The sequence below is a fragment of the Oryctolagus cuniculus genome, chromosome 3 (genome assembly GCF_964237555.1).
Source record: "Oryctolagus cuniculus chromosome 3, mOryCun1.1, whole genome shotgun sequence".
NCBI classification, from domain to species: domain Eukaryota; kingdom Metazoa; phylum Chordata; class Mammalia; order Lagomorpha; family Leporidae; genus Oryctolagus; species Oryctolagus cuniculus.
This window is the reverse complement of record NC_091434.1, coordinates 66,203,534-66,224,035: the sequence shown is the minus strand read 5'-3', so window position 1 is coordinate 66,224,035 and position 20,502 is coordinate 66,203,534. Positions and strand designations below refer to the sequence as shown.

The window sequence follows — 20,502 nt, the reverse complement described above, 5'->3', positions numbered from 1 at the left end:
GTGGAGGGTTAAGCTTATGACTATAAAATAAACTGAAAGTAGATCATTATAAAAATTAAAAGAAAGAAAAAGGAAGGAGGAGGGAGGTCAGGGTGAGGGGGTGTGGGTAGGGAGGGTAGGGTGGGAAGTATCACTCTGCTCCTAAATATTTATATATGTAATACATGAAATTTTTTTATCTTGTATAAATAAAAATATTTAAAAAGAGTATAGAAAAAATAATTCATCATGCAAAAACACATTTGTGGTACTTCTGCATTATCAGTTGATTTGTTTCAACAGCAATTGATAACACACATTAAGATCTTAAAAGTGCCCTACTTTCTGACCTTGCAATTCTATGTATAGGCCTTCATCCTTGGAAAATAAACTGTATTCAAAAAAAAAAAAATACTTCAAGCACAAAAAAATTCCATACTTACCAAAAAGGTTTGATTAGATCACCTTTCAGTTCTCAAATTTAATAAGAAAAAATGTTCTCGTGCTTTCAGTTCTCAAATTTAATAAGAAAAAATGTTCTCAAGTATTATAAAACATCCAAAAACAATGTCACTAGTGTGTCACAGCAGATTGTGGCTTTTCTCCCGTCCTCTACTGTTCTTCCTTTCTGTTCTTCAGTACTTTCCATTCTCTTACCATCTCAATATAATCTTGCCCTCTTCTCCCATCAGCTCTTCTCTTACCCCAGTTTATCTCCTCCTAGATTTTCATAGGATATGTCCTGGATGTAGGTAAGAAAAGCTCCAGCAGAACAGATTATGAAGAATTTTTACCAAGGTAGACAGAAAGATAGAAGGCATTTGGCTCACTCAATCAAAAAAACATCTACAAAATGCTAAAGCTGTGGTAGATATTTTTCTACCTGTGAGGACACATCACTGAATAAGACCAAAGTTGTCACAATTCTTTTGGAATTCACATTGCAATGGTGAAAAGACAGAAAATACATTTGTAAAAGAACACTACGAGAAAAGAAGTGGTGGTTAGGTGCTTTAATGCAAATATGAATGGGTAGAAAGGGAGGACTTATGATATATTTAAGTTAGGTAGTCAGGAAAGGATCTCTGAGAAGATGCTATTTAGACATCAACTCTAACTGAAAAATCAGAGGATCAAAAAATGTTTCTCTAGAAGGTACTTTGGTGATATGGACTCCATCTATCAAGTTCTTGCTATTTGCTATATATTTTAGTTACATTTAAAGGTCATTTAATCATCATAAGATAGGATTATTCTACTTCATGCTGATAAGATTATCACTGTCATTTTACTTATTTTTATGGCCAAGTTTCCATTTATGTTTATTTTAAATTGACAAAATTTGTACATATATATTGGGGTTGGCATTGAGGCACAGAGGGTTAAGACACTGTCTATGATGCTGGTATCCCTTATGGGTGCTGATTTGAGTCCCAGCTGCCCCACTTCCAATCCAGCTCCCTGCTAACAGCCTGGGAAAGCAGCAGAAAATGGCCCAGTACGTGGACCCTTGGACCCACATGAGAAACCTGGATGAAGCTCCCGGCTACTGCCTTTCGTCTGGCCCAGTCCTAGCCATCATGTCCATTTGAGGACTGAACGAGCAGGTGGAGGATCTCTCTATATGTCTCTCTTGCTCTCTCTGTAACCCTGTCTTTCAAATAAATAAATCTCTTAAAAATAAATTATGGGGCTGGTGCTATGGTGCAGTGGGTTAAAGCCCCAGCAGAACAGCACTATAGGCCGGCATCCCATATGGGCACCAGCTCTAGTCCCAGCTGCTCCACTTCTGATCCAGCTCTCTGTGGTAGCTTGAGAAAGCAGTAGAAGATGGCCCAAGTCCTTGGACCTCTGCACCTGCATGGGAGACCTCTGCACCTGAGGGGGAGCTTTTGGTTCCTGGCTTCGGATTGGCCTAGCTCCAGCAGTTGCAGCTATTTGGGGAGTGAACCAGCACATAGAAGACCTCTCTCTCTCTCTCTCTTTCCCCCTCTGTAACTCTGTCTTTCAAGTAAATAAATCTTTAAAAAAAAAACAGAAAAATTGTGTGTACATATACACATATATGTAACAAACTATGTAATACACATATTAGTATTATACAATTATGTCATTGTTTTTCCTCATATGAATGGCCCACTCTCTCAATTTAAGTCTTGAAATAATTGTTAAGTATGTTCAAATCATGACACTAATAACACCTAAGTTTACAATGGTTATCTAACAGTATAATATGTGCATATATATTATGAATTATAGCATGATCTTTTGCTATATGACTACATTGTGGAATTGTTTCAAAAAGCTATAATACCTATTATATTATCTCATCTTCTTTTTGGTTTTTGTGATCAGAACGTTTAAAAGCTACTCTTGGCGATTTTCTAGCACACATTATCAACTACAGTCACCATGCTATATCACAGATCTGTTGAATTTACTACTCCCATTTAAATGAAACTTTGTATTCTTTTTTTTTCATTATTTAGAGAATACTTTATTAGTTCTGTAATCAAACCCACGTAGATAAGACCTTACATATTTAATACAGTGCGTTACCCCTGTACAAATGGAAAAAAAAATTAAGTTTAACGTTTCTAGACCAATATGGCTGTTAATTTCTGTACAATGCCAACTCAACACGGTAAACTGGGATACTTTTCTCAAAGTTGACAGCACAGCTAAAGTTTCCAAAAATTCAATTATATATATGTGTATATATATATATTTATATAAAAAGACCAGTAATAGCAGTATGTTATGTATCAATAGCAGCAACAGCTTTTCCAGGTTCTGCAGTCATTTGAACAAAATTATAGAGACATCTAGCACACTCCATTAAAAAAAAAAAAGGTAAAAAAACAAAACCCCGAAAACAGCAAAGAAACTTCGTATTCTTTAACCACTATCTCCCCAAATCTCATCTCACTCCCAGACCCTGATAAAGTACCTTCTATTCTCAGCTTCTGTGAGTTCAAAGCTTTTTGGTTCCACATCTGAGATCATGCAGTGTTTATCTTTCTGTGCCTGGCTTATTCCACTTAATACACAATTGTCCTTCAAGTTCATCTTTGTTGCTACAAATGACGATTTTCTTCTTTTTCAAGGCTGGATCCAATTTGGAATTTAAAGCATTCCACTGTATACTGGAATGGACTATACACTAGAGTACTTCAAAAATGGTTGTGGAAAAGTAGAATTTATTCTGTCAGTCCAAAAACATTTTGAAGTCCATGTAGTTTTTTGGTTTTTTTTTTGTTTTGTTTTGTTTTTTTTTTTTTTTTTTTTTTTTGACAGGCAGAGTGGACAGTGAGAGAGAGAGACAGAGAGAAAGGTCTTCCTTCCGTTGGTTCATCCCCCAAATGGCTGCTACAGTTGGAGTGTTGCGCTGATCTGAAGCCAGGAACCAGGTGCTTCTTCCTGGTCTTCCATGTGGGTGCAGGGCCCAAGCACTTGGGCCATCTCCCACTGCCTTCCCGGGCCACAGCAGAGAGCTGGACTGGAAGAGGAGCAGCCAGGACAGAATCTGGCAGCCCAACCAGGACTAGAAACCCAGGGTGCCGGCGCTGCAGGCGGAGGATTAGCCTAGTGAACCGTGGCGCCAGCCCATGTAGTTTTTTCAATGCACACCTTTTATAAGTTTTTTGAGGACCCCTCAGACAATATTCCACTGTATATAAACAGAACATTTTCTTTATCCATTCATTCACCGATGGGTCACACTCCAGTGATACCGTATCCTGGCTATTGGAATAGTGCAGCCATGGACACTGGAGTGCAGATCTCTTTCCAACATACTGATTTCAATTCTCGTAGATACATATCCAACAGTGAGATTGCTGCTTCATATGGCAGTGAAGAAACAGTATCTGAGAGGTTGGATAACCCTTTCAAGCGTATTTGTTCAACTGGTAAGAGCTCTTTGTAGTTCATACTCAGGAATAGCAAAAAGGGCCCAAACTCTCTGGGCCCTAAATGATACTGACTCATATAAGCCAGGATTAATATGGCAGTTCCCACACCAACTCAAAGCCTGCCTTTTCAATGATCATCTCTCTCCTTCAGTTCTACATATAGCCTGGCTGCCAATTCAGCCACATGAGGTAGTTTCCAGGAAACTTTATAGATATTCATTCAGGGTACAGAAAAATAAATTTCTTCCCTAGTAGTAGTGGTTTATTTATTCCTCCCTCCCAATGGCAAAACTAGCTTTGGTTCCATGTGCAATTCTTCTCAATTCCTTCAATTCATATAAACTTGTGTTGTTCTGCATTTTCTTTTCAGTCAATATAACATCAGCCTGGTTCTCACATCTTATGAGTAAAATAGAATTTGAATATATGCTCATTTTCCTGTGTTTACTAGAGTCAGGATTTTAACTTTTCCTAAATCTAGACTTGAATAATTTACCCTTCAGGAATATTCTGTTGTCAGTTAATGTTGTACTCAGATCATATATTATCTTCCCAAAGTGTGTTCCACCTGACTTGGTCTTGTTCCAAAATCTCTGCTCATGAAACTGTTTTAAAAGTCAACTGGCCGGCACCGTGGCTCAATAGGCTAATCCTCCGCCTTGCGGCGCCGGCATACCGGGTTCTAGTCCCGGTCGAGGCGCCGGATTCTGTCCCAGTTGCCCCTCTTCCAGGCCAGCTCTCTGCTGTGGCCAGGGAGTGCAGTGGAGGATGGCCCAAGTGCTTGTGCCCTGCACCCCATGGGAGACCAGGAGAAGCGCCTGGCTCCTGGCTTCGGATCAGCGCCGGCCACAGCGTACTGGCCACAGCGTACTGGCAGCAGCGGCCATTGGAGGGTGAACCAACGGCAAAGGAAGACCTTTCTCTCTCTCTCTCACTTGTCCACTCTGCCTGTCAAAAAAAAAAACAAACAAACAAAAAAAAAAAACAAACAAAAAAAAAACAAAAAAAAAAACCACACACATTAAAAGTAAGTCAACTGGCTGGCAGGATCCCTACAGCTATAGATGATGGCTAGACTATTTTTAGGTCCAGGGCTTACACAGTGGGGTCATGGACCTCCTGGGATAGCAAACTTTGCTTTTGAGATTAAAAATTCAATGTTTGGGTCTTAAAGAACTAATTTAAGTTTCTGTAGTATTATATGAAAAAAAATGTTATTCAGAAGAACAATTTAGCAGTGCCATTCAGACTAAAAATGTGCAAAGGCTTAATTTTGTACTAAACAGGAACACTTACACATACACCCTAACAATTTTCACTTGAGCACCGTTTGTAGTCATTTCAAAAATGGAAATAAATACATGCCACTAGGGGATTTAAAAACCAGCTTTGGGGTCAGTGCTGTAGCAAAGCAGGTAAAGCTGCCCCCTGCAGTGCCAGCTTGCCACATGGACACCAGTTTGAGTCCCGGCTGCTCCACTTCAATCCAGCTCTCTGCTATGGCCTGGGAAAGCCGAAGATGGCCCCAGTCCTTGGGCCCTTGCACCGACGTGGGAGACCCAGAAGAAGCTCCTGGCTCTTGGCTTCAGATCAGCACTGCTCTAGCCATTGTGGCCAGTTGGGGAGTGTATCAGTGGATGGAAGACTCTCTTTTTCTCTGCCTCTCCTTTTCTATGTAACTCTGACTCTCAAATAAATAAATAATCTTTTTCAAAAATCAACTTTATAGGGGCCAGTGCTGTGGCGAAGTGGTCTAAGCCTCCACCAGCAGGCATCCCATATGGGTGCTGGTTCTAGTCCCAGCTTCTGTTCTTCTGATTCAGATCTTGGCTACAGCCTGGAAAAGCAGTGGAGGATGGCCCAAGTGCTTGGGCCCCTGCACCCGCATGGGAGACCAAGAAAAAGCTCTTGGCTTCCGGTTGGCCCGGCTCCAGCTGTTGTGGCCACTTGGAGAGTGAAACAGTGGATGAAGACCTTTCTGTCTCTCCCTTTCTCTGTCTCTCCATCTGTCTGTAACTCTACCTCAAGTAAATCAATAAATTTTTAGAATCAGCTTTATGATACAAATAATGTGCATGATTTGAAGGAATGATGTAGATCTGCAGGAACCAAATCATTATGAAAACCATAGAAAGTATTAGGTATGTCAGCTTTTCGTTACTATAATAAAATATGTGAGGCAGAGTACTTTACAAAGAAAAGAGGCCTATTAGTTCACTGTTCTGGAGGTCCACGGTCCAAAGATACGGTGCAGTCTTTGGAAAGGGTTCCACTGGCTGTATCACATCTGGTGGGGACATATATATTTCTCTATCTATGTTATCCCTGTTTCCTTACGAAGCCACCAGGAATCAATCATAGAGGCTCTATCCTAACAACCTAATTCAGTCTAATCACTTCAAAAGACACCATCCCTGTATTAAGTTCCCACCCTCTTAGTATTATTAACATAAGACTTTGGAGACTGCATTCCTGCATCAGTTCAGGACAAATACTCAAACCACAGTAGGATACAAATATAAGCTGTGGAATATAAAGCATGACAGTCCTTAGGAACAAGCACACAGACACACGATGCTGTTCTATATTTATATCTCAGAAAGTGATCTGAAAGTACACACACCAAATTCTGAAGAGTCACATCTAGGAACATAGAGGGAGAACCACCAGGAGAAGGTCATGGGAGAGACATGAAGAATGTATTCATGTATTAGTTACACATCTAAAAATCAACATTTACAAATACAAATCAAGTTAATTTTTGTGTAATCATATATTACAGCCTGAAGCACACTAAAATGTCACCCAACATTTTGAGGAGACCGCATCTTTTTCCTCATTGTTGCAGCTGGTTGAAGGTAAAGTACCTTGTCAGGCCTATGGCACTGAGGTAAAAGGAAAGAAGAGTGCTTTAATACATTCTGCTCCCTGATGAAAATCCTGTACAACTGTACAAAGAAATAGTCATAGTAGAGGGATTGGTGGTTACAAGCGATGTGGTATTCTACTATACTTTTCCAATTCAAGACAAATATTGGTACAGTCTTACATTAAATCCATAACATGCTTCCATTAACTGCCTAAAGAACTATCTTCACAACATAATTGAACTGGGACTTATAATGTTAAATAATTGTTTTGCTTTATAAGAAATTAGGTAAACACTGATGCTTAGTATAATACTGTTATAACAGGCAATATGTCCAAAATAAAATCTACACACCAACTCATTCTTCTCTATATTTTTATAGCAGAAATGTAAAAAGACATAAAGGTTTTCTTTCTCTTGTTGAGATAGTAGAGATCAGATTATACTACCCCAAAACATGCCTCTTTGGCATAAAGCTTATTCTGAAGTAAAGGCAATTAAGAAAAATAACTTTTCTGCTTAAAAGTGAGCAGAAATTTTCCTTTTGTGAATTTACATTTATGAAATAAATTTCCATGTGTTAAAGATGTACCCCTCTCCCATCTGAGGAAGATACCAACTCCAGAGCCAGCTCTTATCACCTGAGAGTAAATGAGTAACAAAACTAACCAAATAATCCTTATTTACTATATATTTCCTTTCTACAACTCACCCATCCCAAAGCCCAAATCCATTTTCCTTTATTCCCTTGTCCCTCTGTATCATCTTTTGTTAGACTGATATATAAGCCAGCTGCCTCTTTGGGGTTTTCACTTCTTTTCTGTGAGCACCCCACCTTGTGTGTATATGAAATAAAACTTCTCTCCCATTAATCTGTATTTTGTTAGTTTAATCTGCAGTCCCTAGCTACTAAATCTAAGGATAAGAAAGTTTTTCTTCTTCTACCATAGCATTTAGATATTTTGCTAATATCTAAGATATTATCATTTAAGAAATGATTTGGAACAGTCTTTTAAAACTCACAGATATCAAAATCAAACTACTCTAATCAGATTCAATAATTCAATATTAAATCTAATATCATGAAAATGATTATTAATGATTCCAAATAAGTTTACTTACAAATACGCCAAAGTAGAAATTAAATGTTACATGCAATAGCAAAATATATTTATGTTTATACAAATATTTATGTTTGCATTTATGTTTTATAAATTGACAATAGTCAAGGGACTTTTTATAGAATAAAACTGGTTTAAATTAATATGACTAAGAAAGGTTAAAATGAGTACTTATGTTGAATTCTATGCTTTGCTTTCTCCAACACTTTATACTTATTTATTGTGTTATGGGTAGGAAAAATGGGGAACAAGGACAACCAAAAGACATGTAATGAAAAATGAAAGACACTTATAAAGATACCATGCCACTGGAGAAAGAAAACTTAATCCAACATTATTTAACATGACACAATGTAAATATAATATAGGAATTCAATAAATAAATGAATGTTCATTTATCAATATATTAAATGTCAATGAACCTGCAGTTTGTAAACAATGATCATAGCTAAAACATTTTCATCAAATTCAAACCACATCCTCAAAGAAAACTCTAATCTTTTATTTTTCACAAAAACAAGAAAAGTTTATTTAACACAGAAGCATTTTACTCTCCACAGAAAATATAAAGGCATTACAAATAAATAAAAGTACTACCCTTCTATTTCTTAGTGATGGAACTCTACTATATGGCTATAATTCAAGAGTCGTTTAAAAAAGTTATTCCACATTCAAAAAGTACCTCTGGAACAAGTGTTTGGTCTCCTAATTAAGATACTAGTTAGGGCCGGTGCTGTAGTGCAGCAGGTTAACACCCCGGCCTGAGGCGCCAGCATCCCATATAGGCAACGGTTCGGGTTCCAATCCAGCTCTCTGCTGTGGCCTGAGAAATCATTAGAAGATGGTCCAAGTCCTTGGGCCCCACCCGCGTGGGAGACCGGGAGGAGGCTCCTGGCTCCTGGTTTCAGATTGGCGCAGCTCCAGACATTGTGGCTAACTAGGGAGTGAACCTTCGGATGCAAGACCTCTCTCATTGTGTAACTCTGACTTTCAAATAAATAAATCTTAAAAAAAAAAAAAAAAAAAAAAAAAAAAAGATACTAGTTGAGGGGGCCAGCACCGTGGCTTAGTAGGATAAGCCTCTGCCTGCCATGGCAGCATCCCCTGTGGGTGCCAGTTCGTGTCCCAGCTGCTTCTCTTCCAATCCAACTCTGCTAATGGCCTAGGAAAGCAAGTGCTTGGGCCCCTGCACCCATGTCAGAGATCCTGAAGAAGATCCTGGCTCCCGATCAGGCCAGCTCCAGCAGTTGCGGCCACTGGGGGAGTGAACCAGTGGATGGAAGAGCTTGTTCTTTGTAACTCTCTGTGTCTCAAATAAATAAATAAATCTTAAAAAAAAAATTCCAGTTGAGAGGCCTGCATTCTATATTGGAGTCCCAGCTCTGCTCCTGATTCCAGCTTCCCGCTATGGAGCACCCTTGGAGGCCACAATGGTATCTCAAATAGGGATCCCTGCCACCCATGTGGGAGATCTGGACTGAGTTCCTGGCTACTGGTCTTGCCCGGGCTAGCCCTGGCCATGGCTGATGAGGGCATCTGGGAATAAACTGGCAGATGTGAGCTCTGTTTCTGCTTCTCAAATATAAACAAACAAGCAAATAAGTAATTTAAGAAAAAAGTACCTCTGGAGGTGAGGTCACTAGATCAATAAACTAGAACATTCATAAAAATTTCAAATTGCTTACTGCTGCTCATTTCTGACAGTGGCAGTTACCTGGTCAGAAGTCACAAGAAATCATTATCTCCTTTGTTCATACAGTGAAAAATGATAGATGTAGGCAGGCAGGCACATTAGCATTCTAATTGTTTGCTGGAAATTTGTAGGATGCTTCTTAAAAGGAGGCATGTTATATACATGAAACTCTTAAGAAACAGTACAATTACCTGAGTCAACTCTTTTTATCTTTTTAGGTAAAATTCTAGAGAAATATAAAGGCAATATACAAAACAAACAAAAAACACTGTCAAGTGTCAAGTTTTTTTTCTGTGGTGTGTTTTCAATACTGCTCAGTTGTCTACAGAGATTGTCAGGGTGGGGAACCACACATTTGGTACTTGTTTCCTATCATGGTGATTCTGAATTAAAGGCAACTGAATCAATTAACACTCAACTCTAGCTTTGGGTCTATTTTAATTTCCTGTATTATTAAAGTAAGGAAGGAGGCAGGTGGGGAAGAAGGAAAAGACAGAGACTGCTGCTACCATCTCATGACCTGAAAAAAGTCATTAATACACATACACATACACACACACATTACTCTCATACTTTAAATTAAAATTAGAAACGGGGGCCAGCATTGCGGCTAAACTGCCACCGGACATCACCGGCAACCCATGCGAGCACTTGTTCAAGTACCAGTTTCTGTACTTACTGTCCAGCTCCCTGCTAATGCTCTTGGGAAAGCAGCAAAAGACAGCCCAAGTCCTTGGGCACCCGCCACCCATGTGGGAAAATCAGAAGAAGCTGCTGGTTTCTGTATGACCCAGCCCTGATTATTACAACCTTCTGAGGAGTTAACCACTGGATGTAAGGTCAGTTGGTCTCTCTGTCTCTCCCTCCCTCCCTTTCTCTCTGTGATTCTGCATATCAAAGGAATAAAAATAGATCTTATCAGAAATAGACGCTTATGGGCTGGCTCCTGGCTGGCTGCTCCTCTTCCAATCTAGCTCTCTGCTAACAACTGGGGAAAGCACAAGTGGGAGGGCCCCTACACCCATGTGGGAGAGCTGGAAGAAGTTCTTGGCTCCTGGCTTTGGCTCAGCCCAGCTCCAACTGTTGCAGCCATTTGAGGAGTAAACCAGCGATGGAAGGACCGTTCTGTCTCTCCTTCCCGCTGTAATACTGCCTCTCAAATAAATAAATAAGTAAATCTTTTAAAATAAACACATCTTACAAGTCTCACATTATGAATTATTTATCATTATATTAAGATACTTATTCTTTTTCTCCCCCAGAAACCTTTTATTTAAGGAATACAAACTTCATACATTTCATAATTACAACTCTAGGAATGTGGCGACTCTTCCCACGGTACCCACCCTCTCCTATTCATTCTCATTTTTTATGAAGAACCATTTTCAATTAACTTTATACACATATGATTAACTCTATGTTAAATAAAAAATTCAACCAATAGTATGGGGTGAAAAAACCTTGTTCCTCAACAGTCGGGAAAAGGGCTGTTCAAAGTAGTTGATTCTCAAAGTGTCAATTTCATCTCTATAGATTACCTTTCAGGTGCCCTATTAGTTATCACAGGTCAGGGAGAACACATGGTATTAGTCCTTTTAGAACTGTCTTATTTCACCAAGTATGAAATTTTCCAGTTTCATCCATTTAGTTGCAAACGACCAGATTGCACTTTTTTTACTCAGCTGTGTAGTATTCCATGCTTAACCCGGTCTTCAGCTGACAGGAATTTAGGCTGATTCCATGTCTCAGCTATCGTGAACTGAGCTACAATAAACGTGAGGGTACAGATAATTCCTTCATATACTGATTTCATTTCCCTTGGGTAAATTCCCAGGAATGGGATGGCTGGGTCATATGGTAAGTTTATATTCAGATTTCTGAGGTATCTCCAACTGTCCTCCATAGTGGTTTTACCAGTTTACATTCCCATCAACAGTGGATTAGGGTACCTTTTTCCTCACATCCTTGCCAGCATTTGTTATTTGTTGATTTCTGTATTACTTCCTTTCTCCTACTAGTTTTGGGTTTTGTTTGCTGTTTTTCTAGTTCCTTGAGAAGCATTGATAACTCATTTATTTGGTGCATTTCCAATTCTTGATATAGGCACTAACTGCTAAAACTTTCCTCTTAACACTACTTTTGCTGCATCCCAAAAGTTTTGATGTTTTATTGTTATCTTCATCAGCTTCCAGAAACTTTCTCTTTTGATTTCACAATGAGCCACTGTTCATTCAGGAGCATGCTGTTCAATCTCCACATGTTTATATATGTTCTAGGGATTCCCGAGTTGTTGATTTCCAGCTTCATTCCATTGTGGTCAGAGAAGATGAATAGTATCATTTTGATTTTTTTGAATTTTGTAGGACTTGCTTTATGGCCTAGTATGTGGACAATATAAAGAAAGTTCCATATACTGGTGAGAAGAATGTGTATTCTGTGACTGTAGGATGGAAAGTTCTGTAGATATCTCCTATGTCCATTTGTTCAATAGTATTGATTAACTCTGCTGTTTCCTTGCTGATTTTCTGTCTGGTTGATTTGTCCATCACTCAAAGTGGGGTACTGAAGTCCCCCATTACTATTGTATTGGAATCTGTCTCCCTTTAGATCCATTAACATTTCTTTTAAATAGCCAGGTGCCCTGTAACTAGGTGCATATATGTTTATAATAGTCACATCTTCCTGCTGAACTGACCCCTTAATCATTACATAGTGCCCTTGTCTCTTTTAATAGTTTTTGTGTTAAAGTATTTTGTCTGATATTAGGATAGCTACAACAGCTCCTTTTTGGTTTCTGTTAGTATCAACTATCTTTTTCCATCTTTTCACTTTCAGTCTGTGTGCATCTTTGTTTGTGAGATGTGTTTCTTGTAAGCAGCAAATAGATGGGTTTTGTTATTTAATCCATTCAGCCAGTTTGAGTCTTTTGACTGAAGTGCTGAGGCCATTCACAAAATGACTATTGGTAAGTAATGACTTGCCCCTGCCATTTTTCCAAATTTTTCTATAAATATTCCCATTGTTTACTATGGATTTCCTTTGTACTTTTACTGACAGATTTCCTACCTTCACGTTCTTTCATAGTGATGGTCATGTTTCTGTGTTTCTGTGCGTAGCACATCCTTAAGCATCTTTTGTAAGGTTGGACAAGTGGTGACTAATTCTTTCAATTTCTGTTTGTTATGGAAGGTCTATTTGACCTTCATTCATAAATGAGAGTTTTGCAGGGAAGAGTATTCTGGGCTGACAGTTTTTTTCTCTTAAGACTTGGAATATATCTCGCCATTCTTTTCTAGCCTGTAGGGCTTCTAATGAGAAGTCTGTTGTTAGTCTAACTGGAGATCCTCTGAAAGTAAACTGGTGTTTCTCTCATGCATATTTTATAATATTTTCTTTGTATTTTACAGTGGGGAGATTGACTACAATGGAGAAGATCTTTTCCGGTCATGTCTATTAAGAGTTTTATGTACTTCCTATACTTGGATATCCCTTCTTTCTCCAAATTAGTGAAGTTTTCTGTGATAATTTCACTAGAAAGTCCTTCTAATCCATCCTCTCTTTCAACACCTTTAGGAACTCCTAAGAGCCTTATATTGGTGGTTTGATAGTATCCCATACACCTCCAACACTGTTTTTTAGTTTTCTAATTTCTTCTTCTTGTTTTTGGTCTGACTATAAAATTTCCAGAGATTTGTCTTCTAACTTGCATATTCTTTCTTATGCTTCATTGAGGAGGCTTTCCATTGCATTTTTCATTTGTTCTACAGAATTCTTCATTTCCAAGACTTCATTTTGATTTCTCATTAAAATCTCAATTTCATGGAAGAAATTTTCTTTCATGTCGTGTACGAATTTCATTAGTTCATGGATTTGCTTCTGATTACTACTAAGTAATCCTACAATCAATTTTTTGAATTCAATTTCTGGCATTTCTTCATTCTTTTCATCTTCACATTCTAGTATTGAAGTGTTATGTTCTTTTGGGAGTGTCATGTTGTCTTCCTTATTCTTGTTTCTTGAATTGCTGCATTTATTATTCAGCATTTGTAGAGACGGTTATTGGTTTCTTTGTTCTTTCCCTGTGATGGCTTTTATCTTTGGCCTATGCCTCTGTAGCTTAATGAAGTGTCTGCTTTTGCAGTGACTACCCAGAGGCATGTGGTGGGTGTGGACAGGGAACTCTGTTCAGTGCTCCAGGATGAAGGGGGTGTCCAAGGTGACCCCCCCCCTTTTTTATCATGGGGTGGTGTGTTCTGCTATGTTGGTATAGTCTCATGCTTACTTCCTTTTCTCAAAGGAGACCAGTGCCTAGGTACTAGCCCCAGTGGGTACAATATTTGTCCATGCTACCCCAGGAATCACAAAAAGGGTCTGTGCAGTCCTTGAAATGAGCACAGATCCCACAGCAATGACCTTCAGAAAGGACAGGGAGCCCCGACCATGTGGAGCTGCCCCAAATCCCGTCACAATCTGCGCCCTCCCATGCAGCCAGTGTTTTCACAGTTCTGGCACACAAGCCTCCCATGGTCACAAGCACTCAGCCCTCTGTCAGTTCTCCCAGACTCAAGTGTCTCCACTCAGCTGGTTGTTAGGCACAGGGACACAAGCTGGCACAGCTGTTACATATGTCCAAAATGGCACCCTCCCTCTCTCAGCAGGGAGATGACTTGGAAGGGGAGCAGTTGGGACTTGGAAGTGGCATCCATATAGGATGCCAGCATGGCAGGCAGTGACTTTACCTGATACTCAAAGTGCTGGCCCCAATGCATAGATTTGCGTCAAGGCACATATTTTCAGTAATTTTAGGTTTCTCATTCAATTTTACACCACAGAGAACATCTGTGTGGATAAAGCTAAGCTTCAAAAAACCAATGAAGATAAAACTTTTGAAAATTAAAGGAAAAACTGCCTGCTTGCACAGTGGAGGAATACTTACCAAAGACCTACATAGAGCCAGGCATGAGTTGTAGAGAAATGAGGAAGAAAATGAGCCTCAGAAATACTATGAGACTTACATAGATTAACTGTTAATCATCCACCAACAATTAGTTCAACTTTCAGGAATGAGCCTTCCTCCTTATTTCTGTAGCATTCTTCACGGTGCTTAGAAAAAAGTACTAAGAATATGGGTGGCTTTACATTGTGTTTTAGACATCCTCTGAAAAAAAGCACCAACCCTCACAGTATGCCAGGTGTAGTTCTCTATCTACTGTCAAATTTTACTTGCTGAATAAGGAATATTTTTAACGCTCTGCAAATATTACTTAAAGACTTGCAGAAAGCCAGTTATTCAACTTAACAAGATTAGTCTTTTTTTTGTTTTGGGGTTTTTTTAAAAAGATTTTATTTATTTATTTGAGAGGCAGAGTTACAGTGAGAGGGAGAGACAGAAAGAAAGTCTTCTTTCCATTGGTTCACTCCCCAGATGGCTGCAATGGCCGGAGCTGCACCAAGCCAAAGCCAGGAGGCTGGTGCTCCTTCCTGTCTCCCACATGCGTGCAGGGGCCCAAGGACTTGGGCCATCTTCTACTGCTCTCCCAGGCCACAGCAGAGAGCTGGATTGGAAGAGGGGCAGCCGGGACTAGAACCGGCACCCATATGGGATGCCGGCGCCGCAAGTGGAAGACTAACCTACTGCGCCACAGAGCCGGCCCCTATTTTGGGTTTATTTTTAATCAGCAGGCTGCATTGGAAATGGATAATAGGTTAGTTTTATGAAACAACTTTCTTTACATTCAGTATTTTCCTACCACAAATTTAAGTAACATCTAGGCAGTAGAGGTTAAGGGATAGAAACTGCCAGTTTGTGTGTGTAACAGTTAATTGCTAAAGGAGTTCTGGGAATTACAGTTGTCATCTTCAGTTCTACCAACATCCATCTACATCAAGATATTACAGATTGCACTCCAAAGTATATCTTATACCCAACTGTTTGTGAAAATTGTTATTTTTTTCTTGAGTCTTGAAGTCTCTTTCTGGGGAGAAGTTACATACTCCAACCCAGCCCTGACAGAATTCCAGGGGAGATAATTGTGGATGTATCTGTGCCTTCCATGGGACACTCCTTTACTCTGGCAGACAGCCTAGTGCCTAAGTGTCCAATCTGCTCCCACAGGAAACATGTTTCTACTGATCAATACCCTTGTGGCACACATCTGACCTGCGTTTTGTTACTGCAGCCAAGACAGTCTAACCACAAGGTCAGTGAGATTTAGGTCTGTCAGTGAAGTGAAACACAGAAAAGGTAGCACAAAAACACATGTGAAATACCAGAAGCAGTGCATTACTTACAGATCCCAGAGAGCAGAGGGCAGTACCCTTCAGAGGGCCAACCGGAAAGGGGGAGCAGTCTGGGAAATGCATGCTCAACCAGCAGGTGGACAGTGAGGGGCAAAGAGAGAGATGGGGACCTGTGAACCGAATTTTTGCAATCTATGCATGGTTTTTCATAATATGCATTTTCCATGAACCTTTTGAATAACCTCTTATACATGGATTTCAAAAACATTTCTGCATCAAAATAATCACTTTCTACAAACATTTTGAAGTTCTCTGTATTCTGGTAAGCAAGAGCCATAGGGATCAGTGCTGGAATGGGAGGAAAGCACTTTAATTGTAGTTTTGCCACTGATTGTCCCTGTGTGCTGACACAATCCACAGCTCAATTTCTGGCTCCATAAAATAAACACTATCATGCTCATCGATCTCTTGAGTGCTGTGATAATCTGTTATTTAACACTTGTAATGTGTCTAGCAGATGGAAAGCATTTTTTATGAATGCTGAGTTTTGAATTACTGAAACAATGTACTTTAAGATCAACCTGTAACTCCAAAGCCTATTCTAACACATTTTACTTCTGAAACGGTCATCTTTTATTTCTGTTTAAAATTTAGTTGTAGTGAATTTTCATAATTTCATGTTACTCATTCATTTTGAATTTAAGTTGGACTCTCACACCAGAAGTACAGCTCCCATTTTTCCACAAACCTGTGAAGTATCCCTTCATGTCCTCTAAAATGGGAGTTGTAATACAAACACTTTGTACCTCCCATTCACTCATTCAACAAGACTTTATTAAGCACTTACTATACGTTAAGCACTGTTCAAGGGACCTGGGAAGCACTGATAAAATGGACCAAGAAATCTACGTCACAGGGGCTAGTGTTGTGGTACAGCAGGTAAAAGTGCTGTTTGTGACACCAGCATCTCATATCAGAGTGTTGGTTCAAGTGTCAGCTGCTCTGCTTCCAATCTAGCTCCCTGCTAATGCACCTGGGAAGATGCATTAAGCGGAAGATGTTGCAAGTACTAAGGCAACTGCCACTCACATGGGAGACCTAGATGGAGTTCCTGGCTCCTGACTTTAGTCTGGCTTTGGAGTCATTTGGAGAGTGAACCAACAGATGGAAGATCTGTCACTCTGCCTTTTAAATAAATCAATAAACCTTTTTTAAAAAGAAAAGAAATCAATCCTTCTAGAGCTTACATTCTAGTAGGGAAATAGAGCAAGACATAACAAACATAATGCATTTATAGTATGCTAGGAAAGGAAAAGCATTATGAATACAGGATAAAGTAGCATAGGTAAAGAGTGGGACTGTTAGGAAGTGATAAAATATAATTTTCAACATGGTGGTTACAATGGGCTTCACTGAGAATGAAAGGTTTGCTAAATATAAACAAACTAGCCACATCCATATTGGAGAGAAGAGGAGTCAGTGCAAAAGCTCAGAGAGAAGCGTGCCTGAAGTGTCTAAGGAACAAGAAGGCTGAAGCAGAATGAGGGCAGGGAAGGAGGTGCAGGGAAGCAGGAGATGAGTGCAATGCTACACAGTGGGTGGTAGGCCACACAGAGGGAACTGACAGCTTCAGTGGTGAGCCACTGGAAGGATCAGGCTTTCTCCAAGTCAAAGCAGAAGCCAATACAAGGTTTTGAACAGAAGACTGACATGAGCTGACAGTAGTTTTAAAGGATCAGTCTGTGTTAAGAACAAAGAGGGAAGAGATTAGTCAAAGGAAAAGATCAGTTAACTCACTCAGTGACACCACTGAGTGACTGGCAAGGTGGAATAAACTTACTAAGACAAGTCGCCTTAGATAACCTAACAACTAATCTCAGCAGGAGTTTATTTCTTGCTAATACAGCATTCTTAGATACACAGGTTAGCAAGGCAACTTACATCTACAAACCTTCTATCTTACAGTTCTACTATACCTCTTTAAGAAGACCTTGTTTTAATTTGAATTCAAACAGAAGTGAAAATGATACAGAAGCATTTAAGTGATACAAAGTTTTAATGGATCTAGCATAAAAGTTAATTTCTGTTCCACTAGAGAAAACTGCCACACAGACATAACCACATAATAGAACCTGGTGCATGTTAGTCTAGTCAGGTTTCCAGAGAACAGAATAACGACTTTTGATGGATTCTGAGCATTTTCCAACATTCAGCCCTGAATGGCAGCCAGGGAGACAGTTAAGAAGTGAAGGGTTCTGGCTGTATTCTGAAGATAAACACAGTATGATTTCCTGATGGGTAATCTTTGAAAGAAGTGAAAAATAATGTTTGACTTTTTATCTCAGCAACTAGAGGTTAACTGAGATTTGGAAGGCTGTTCCAACAGTGGGTTGGAGAGAAGGGTAAAAGCCAGTCGCATTTGAACATGCTACAAGGGCACTTGAAAACATTCATGAAGAAATGCATTTTATGATAGGCATGAGTCTATGTCTATATGATCCCAGGAATAGGCGTTCAATGGTCCTCAAAGCAACATATTCCAAGCTAGCAGGGCTTCATCCTTATGGACCAAAATAAACGTGTTTTAATTCCATTATCCATGAACTCTCTGGATTACCCTCCTATGTGTAAATAGGTATGTGTAAATATCTCCCATGTGAGATATTTACTAGACACCTGAAAGAGGATGCACAATATACCGCTGGACAGACTAGGATTGGGTTGAGACAACTGAACTGGAAATTTAAGGTACATTAAAACTTGAAACTGGGGGCCAGCGCTGTGGCATAGTGGGTAAAGCTGCCACCTGTGGTACTGGCATCCCATACAGGTCCTAGTTTGATTCTCGGTTGCTGCACTTTTGATCCAGCTCCCTGCTAAAATGCCTGGGAAAAGCAGCATAAGATGGCCCAAGTCCTTGGGCCCCTGCACCCATGTGGGAGACCTGGAGGAAGCTCCTGACTCCTGGTGACCCAGCACTGGCTGTTGCAGCCATGCAGGGAGGAAACCAGCGGATGGAAGATCTCAATCTCTCTCTCTCTCCTGTGTTTCAGATAAATAAATAAAATTTAAAAAAAAATATTAAGAACTGAAACTGGTAAAATCACCACAGAGTAATTACAGGTAGAAAAGAAAGGTTCGGGGCAGGTGCTGTGGCACAGCGGATTAAAGCCCTGGCCTGAAGCGCCGGCATCCCATATGGGCGCCAGTTCGAGACCCAGCTGCTCCACTTCCAATCCAGCTCTCTGCTATGGCCTGGGAAAGCAGTAGGGGATGGCCCAAGTCCTTGGGCCCCTGCACCTGCATGGGAGACCCAGAAGAAGCTCCTGGCTTTGGATCAACACAGCTCTGGCCGTTGCGGCCATCTGGGGAGTGAACCATCAGATGGAAGATCTCTCTCTGCCTCTCTTCTCTCTGTGTAACTGACTTTCAAATAAATCTTTAAAAAAAAAAAAAAAGGAAAAAAAAGTTCAATGACTGAGCTTTGCAGAACCTCAAAGTCAAGACATCAGGAAGAAAAGGAACCACAGAAGTGAACTGGAAACACCTAAAGAATGACCTGGATGAAGCTCCTGGCTCCTTTCTTCAGCCTGGCTCAGCCCTGGCTGTTGCAGCCATTTGGGGAGTGAAGCAGAGATGGAAGATCTCTCTGTAACTGTTTAAAATAAATAAGTCTTTAACAAAAAAGGAGACAAGTAAGTTATCATGTGTATTAAATGCTTCTGACAGGAAGACTGAGTGAATAGCAGGCTACCAGATTTGTTTGTGGAAGTCACTAGTAAGCTTGCTAGAGTGGTAGTTCTGTAAAAGCCTGACAGGAGTAGGATTAAGAGAAAAGCAGGAAATGTAGGACTGGAGACAGTCAGTACAGGAAACAGTTTCCTTTTTTATAACACAAAGGGAAGCAAACAACCTGTACAGAGCATACAGAGAAAGCAGGGCCAAGAAAATCTTGAAGATGGGGAGAACAACAAGACGTTTGTGTGCTGAATGAAACCATCACAAAGCCCATGAGAGTATTTTAGGCATGGAAAGCCAAGACACTCTGGCAAACAAACAAACAAACAAAAAAAGACCTAAATGAAAGATCTCTGCGAGTGAGATCCCAGTAGAAAGAAAGGGCCACCAAAGGAGGAGGTACCTTTCTCTGAAGAGAGGAGAGAACTTCCACTTTGACTATCACCTTGTCTAATTAAGATCGAAGTCAGCAAACTCAAAAGGCTTCCATAGCCTTGGCAACTCATGACTAGAGCCTAGGGAGATTACTGACGCCATAAACAAGAGTGTCAATTTGTTAAGTCAACAACAGGAGTCACTGTGCACTTACTCCCCATGTAGGATCTCTGTCCTTAACGTGTTGTTCAATGTGAATTAATGCTATAACTAGTACTGAAACAGTATTTTACACTTTATGTTCTGTGTGGGTGCAAACTGATGAAAGCTTTACTTAATATATACTAAATTGATCTTCTGTATATAAAGATAATTGCAAATGAATCTTGATGTGAATGGAATGGGAGAGGGAGTGATTGATGGGAGGGTTGCGGGTGGGAGGGAAGTTATGGGGGGTGGGAGCCATTGTAATCCATAAACTGTACTTTGGAAATTTATATTTACTAAATAAAAGTTAAAAAAGAAAGTTATTTAAAAAATAAAAATTTTTAAAAATTAAAAAAAAAGAAACCA

At 39.8% G+C, this 20,502-nt stretch overlaps 1 protein-coding gene across 10 annotated transcripts in view; it reads right to left on the bottom strand.

The window, feature by feature from the left end:
- Positions 1 to 20,502, bottom strand: part of CHN1 (chimerin 1) — a 259,736-nt gene that overhangs the window by 166,320 nt on the left and 72,914 nt on the right. The window contains exon 1 of one of the 10 annotated variants that reach the window (XM_070070669.1): positions 10,256 to 10,307. The exons of the other annotated variants lie outside the window; for them this stretch is intronic. The gene's annotated coding sequence lies outside the window, so the exon portion shown is untranslated. Of the gene's footprint in view, positions 1 to 10,255; positions 10,308 to 20,502 lie in introns of those variants that run through there. 10 annotated transcript variants of the gene reach the window in all.